Below are 6,069 nucleotides of genomic sequence, written 5' to 3'. Positions count from 1 at the left end.
TTCTGGATATTCCACCTCCATATCCACACAGCCAAATTCCACTCCATCCATGACTTCCACGTCCGGGTATTCCACCAATTCCACTCCATCCATCTCTTCAACGTCTGGGTATTCCACCTCCATATCCACACAGCCAAATTCCACTCCATCCATCACTTCCACGTCTGGGTATTCCACTTCCATGTCCACACAGCCATAGCCCATGTCAAATACATGGACATATTCAAATTCCATCTCCTGGACAAAGGAGGATCGTCCTACCTCCTTGGTGAACATTATTATATTGAAGTGTTCGAGGAAAGGTTGAGGGAGCTTGCAAGGCGGAGCAAAGATGTTCACTCGACAGAGGTCACAGCTCAAATGATGCTCTCGGTCCCGGCTCCCGCCCTTATATAACTTGGGAACTGATCATACCCTAGCATAGCTTAATATAGAGAAGTCTAATATAGTAAAGTCAATACTTTAATACAGTTAAGATTATTTCTCATTAGTTTAATACATGTGCCTGACAACAGTTCCTTCACCGGTACAATGTCCCGTCACATAACACAAGGATTGTCATTATAATTCGTTTTTATCAGCAGAAATTAGATTAAAGTGACTAAAGATAAGTGGTTTAATATGTTATGTGTGTTCTCTGTCATCATAAAGATGGCCATCTACCCTGATGTGTAAAGAAAACATTAATTTTGCCGAGGCTGTGGTGAAGATAAGAACACAATGATATGATAATGTGGTCATACAATGGTGTAGTCAAGATGTTGTGTTAGAACTATGTAGTGAAGATGGGAGTGTAGTGAAGAGGAGTATTTAGTGAAAATATATATGTTTCTTCACGCTGAGCCATTCCATATAGATGAATATATCTATAATCTAATTGCGGTAAATTACCATATGACTTTAACGGCACCAGCCAGCAGGAAAAATGTCGGATATAGGAGTGACTGAATATTTTGTCGGGTACAGAAATAATTGAATATTTGGTACGATCGATCAAAATGCTTTTTATAGGCAAATAATTTCTGATTTTAGAGATGATTTTTTCCATCAGTTGTAACTGGTTTGAGTAATTAAAGATATGAAAACCGATGGAAAAGTTCAGTTTAACGCTTTTACGAATGTCTTGCTGCGTTTTTGGGAAGAGCAGTAAACTACAGGAATATATTGGTCTAATGTTCCCTGCTCGTCCAACAGCAGATATTGTAAGGTCTGAGACATTATTTCTGGTGGAGGTGGATTCTCTCTGGCATTGCGTAAATCACTTCCACAAACTTGCGCCATTTTGCACAAATACAGATCCGATATGATGCATTTCCCAGCTCTGTTACGTTATGGACCCTAGCCATCCTGGCCTAGCCTAGCCTAAATAAAAAGGTGTGGAATCATGTGCAACATTTCTCCTTCATTACAAGTGATAATAAACCTAGGCTATAGAGCAACCACGAACGTCCATATTTGTCTAACTTCTCACATGTCTGTGTCATCTGTCTGCAAACATGTCGACCATTACCATGAGGGCAATTGCGGCTTTTGATTTTGAATATCACACGTTTCCTCTCTGTCGTGAGATCTTCATACTTAAATAAAATGTTGGGCAGTAAGAAATATATGTCCATCGAAGGTCAACTATATGGCTCAGTTCCATCATCAGTATCGAAGAAAACTGAAAAGGTGAGGTGCCAACGAGATTCGAGCTCGGATTGCTGGATTTAGAGTCCAGAGTGCTAACCCTTACATCATGGGACCTGATAAGAAAAGATGTGATTTCATCTAAATGTTTTACATATAATCAACCAGAGGCCATTCCTCCCTCCCTGCCTGCAGGGTTCAAGGTTTTCTAGAAGGTTCTCGTAGATTCTGGTTAGGAACTGCCATTGAGAGGACGTAGTTATACGTATCATTAATGATATTGTTGTTGACTTTCTGATTTAGAAAGATAGATAGATAGATAGATAGGTAAAAAACAGATATTAGATAGCTCGATAGATACGTAAGGCTGTATATGTCAACTTTCACAGAAATCAGTGATATCTGCGATATTCTGCAAGAAATACATGTACATGGATGTAGTGATAATATGGGTTAGGTATAAGACCAGTCGTGTTGAGATTGTAGTGAATGTGGCCATTGACTTCAACCTTAATGGTGTAGTGAAGATAAAGTTGTAGTGAAGATAAATCTTGAAGTGACTCATAAGGTTGTTGTGAGTACAAGGATGCATCGTAAATGAGTCCTTCCTACCTGAAAGTCAACAATTACAAAATTGATCAAGTATAACAACATCCTCGGACAACCAACTACAAACACCAACCATAGAGTGAACCTGACTGTCACCTAACGACGACCTCTCAAAGGTAATGATCTTACCAGAATCTTCGAGAACCTTCTAGAAAACCTTGAACCCTGCAGGCAGGGAGGGAGGAATGGCCTCTGGTTGATTATATGTAAAACATTTAGATGAAATCACATCTTTTCTTATCAGGTCCCATGGTGTAAGGGTTAGCACTCTGGACTTTGGATCCAGCAATCCGAGTTCGAATCTCGGTGGGACCTCATCTTTTCAGTTTTCTTCGATACTGATGATAGCAGCATTATTCTGTATGTTATAAATACATTCATGTATATACATGAATTTGTATATATAAACATATATATGGAATAATATGACTTTATCAATAGCCAGAGACCATTCCTCCCTCCTTGCCTGAAGAGTTCATAGTTTTCTGGAATGTTCTAGAAGATTCTGGTGAGATAATTGCCATTGAGAGGACGTTGTTATACTTCATATATCAATGATTCTATTATGGTTGACTTTCAGATGAAGATAGATAGATATATAGATAGATAGATAGTTAGATTGATAGACTGATAGAGCGATATTTAGATAGGTATATAGATAGATATGTTTCATCAATACTGTATCTTACGCCATCTCCTGTTGCTGGACATATGTTCAACCAGCATTGGGAAAACCTCCAGTAGACCTTAATGTAAAGCAAGATGATAACAAAACCTGCAATAAAAGAATACGATCAACCCCCCAGTGCAGAAATATTGTGACCAGAAAGTCTTCTAGCAAGATGTCAGACACTTCCACGGAATTCACGAACATAGCATGAAATATTTGAACGTCAACAATAAAAAAACTAATGATGATAATGAAACTATAACAACAAAAATGATAAACATATGGAAAATAGTGCTCTAGATTATGCCTCTAGAAAACAAACTTTAAAGAAAACTGATAAGAAATACCCATCTGGCTGATACGACACAGTAAAAGGACCATCCCACAACCAACTCTAAACTGAACCTGACTGTCCCCTAACAACGTCCTCTCAATGGTATTTATCTTACCAGAATCTCGTAGAACTTTCCAGAAAATCAAGAACTCTGCAGGCAAGGAGGGAGGAATGGCCTCTGGCTGCTGATGATAACCACATTATTCTATATATATACTTTTACCTACAACCGAAGGTTGACCGGCCAGCCCAAGTGGCTACAGAGGTTGTATCCATGAAAGAAACGGACCCACCAGCAGACGAATTCGGTTGGCAGGTTGTATCGAAGAAGAGGAAAAAGAAGGTTGCCCAACCAGCCCAACCAGAAGGGTGTAGCAAAGAAACGAAAGAAGGCTGCCCAACCAACCTGGGTGGTAGTAAGGATGGCTGCTCCACAACCACAGGTCGTTAGGCAAACTATAGCCATGGAAGAAAGGAAGGCTGCTCGTCCACCAGCCCAGGTACCGAGTGAGCGTGTAGCTATGCTGGCTGACCCACCAGCCCGGGTAGATAGCTACAACCAGATGGCTATGTCGGGTGCAGCAAAGAAGCAAACCCCACAACTACTCCACGAGGTTTGCAAGCCTGCACCCAAAAAGATGAAGACGAATGTTGCCACACTACCCAATGCACCACCACATGTCTAGAAAGGGAAAAGGTGGACAGAATGGCTGGAGGTCCCATTCCAACAACAAAATCACCTTAGGAGCCAAGTTCCATCCATTATTGAATATATATATATATATATATATATATATATATATATATATATATATATATATATATATATATATATATATATATATATATATATATATATACAAACTACATTGCAACTTACATATGAATAGAATCATCAAGCTTCACTATATTAACTTTACTATATTTGAATATAAACAAGCTCTAACCGAGGTTACTTGGTTGAGCAAGACGTGAGAATATCATCAATTGGACCTCCAGCCCTGGGTTCAAATTGTCATTCTGACTTATTTCGAGTTCAGTGCTGATACAGGACCATTGATTAAAGGACTATCTTGTTACTCTGTGCTACTTCGCCTGACCCAGTCCACGTCTTCAATGGCCTTCTGTTACTACAAACGGGATTACAAAGGAAAGGCTTCCTTTGTTAGTTTCATGAATACCTTCGTTCAAATGAAGGGAAAGACTATTACTATGAAGCGGTACCTTATCAGCAGGAAAGAGCTGCAGCAACGGTATGAAAGTTACTGCAAGATACATAACGAGCCCGTGGCTTCCAACGTAAACATCGGCCGCCATTTGGGTTCACTCGGCATCATGTGTGACACCAAGATTGGACCCGTTGGGAAACAGGAACGATACTATTCTGGTATCATGTGGCTCGATGGCGCAGGATCACCAACTGAAATGCAAAGAAAATGGAGAAAGCCGCCCAAACGTATCATGAAGGCCGTGCAAGAGAAGATCGAGAGGAATCGTTGGAGAGACGATATCGCTCACAGTATATTGAAATTTATACCCAAAACTTCCCCTGATCTCCAGACACAGCCAGTTACAGAGACCACCAAACCCGCTTCCCAGACACAGCAAGTCACAGAGACCACCAGCGCCGCTTCCCAGACACAGCAAGTCACAGAGACCACCAGCCCCGCTCTCCAGACACAGCCAGTCACAGAGACCACTAGCCCCGCTCCCCAGACACAACCAGTCACAGAGACCACCAGCCTCGCTCCCCAGACACAGCCAGACACACAGCCCACCAGCCTCGTCCCCCACACAGAGCCACAAGATCCTGATATTGAGGAAGCAAATGAATTTCTCGATGATTTTTTGCTTTCACTGGAGAAGAACTGATGAGTTCCTTACAGACAAGACAAAATGTTAAAAAAGGAATCTATATAAGTTCACTTATGGAGTGAGATCTTTGACGGAGCTGTGCTGCCTATAGCACAGCCTAACAAAGGGTGATCTTTGCTGTCGTGCAGTAACCTCATGAAGGCGGAGTTCGGCTACACTTGATTTACCGAGGAAAAGATCTCTGCACTAATATTGAGTTTCTCCGTTGGCGTCAGGGTAAACACCCATCCCCCCCGAAGCTTGGTTACCTTTCCGTGGTGGGGGGGACTTCATGGATTGGGCAGTAGCAACCAGCGTTGGTTGCTTCTGTTCAATCCATGAACGAAAAACCAAGCATCTTGAGCGTAATTGTCGTTTAAATTCACTTGGTGTCAAAACTGACGCGAAAGCGGTTGTCTCAATTTTGTCAGAAATGTTTGTGCGTTTCGGCCTGATGGCGGGAGTCGGTTTGGCGCTGTGGTCATGAGAGAATACGAGGAAGATTGGCAACCGTCCCAGAAGTAGCTACAGTGAGGCCCAGCAGCTGTCCCTAATACTGTGGAAGGCACTCATGTAAGGTGTGCAGTGAGGCGCAGCAGTAACAAGGGAAACGGACAACCAAAACAGCAATCTTGATCATCAGTAGGATATCCAATGCTCAGAGTAGATAAGGACGATTATTGTATGGCTTCGCTCAGAGGATGAAAATCTTAGCCGTGAAAATCAACAAGTAAAATAACTAGTAGTTAGTGGTAGTGAAGTGGAATTTCCGCATTTCTGTGGTCTTAATAGCAAAACGAAACTTTTCGTTTTCTCCATCAATCTAGAGGTGTTGTAGACCACCATCCTTAGGGTTGTAAGGTAATGGTAACTACAAGGTTATGACCTCAGCAAATTTGTGAGGGAAAGTGCAGGAAACGTGGTAATGTATATGATATAAATTATATAGTTGTATAATAAATGTGTATCAAAA

General features: G+C 41.3%; 1 non-coding gene across 1 annotated transcript; it reads left to right on the top strand.

Annotated features, from left to right (window-relative positions):
• The first annotated feature begins 2,481 nt into the window (after positions 1–2,481).
• Positions 2,482–2,553, top strand: TRNAQ-UUG (transfer RNA glutamine (anticodon UUG)). The gene has a single exon. It is a non-coding gene; the product is annotated as a tRNA-Gln (tRNA).
• Positions 2,554–6,069: the final 3,516 nt, after the last annotated feature.

The sequence above is a fragment of the Panulirus ornatus genome, chromosome 42 (assembly GCF_036320965.1).
Source record: "Panulirus ornatus isolate Po-2019 chromosome 42, ASM3632096v1, whole genome shotgun sequence".
Taxonomy (NCBI): domain Eukaryota; kingdom Metazoa; phylum Arthropoda; class Malacostraca; order Decapoda; family Palinuridae; genus Panulirus; species Panulirus ornatus.
Note: the sequence above shows the minus strand (reverse complement) of the source record. Positions and strands in the feature narration are given on the sequence as shown.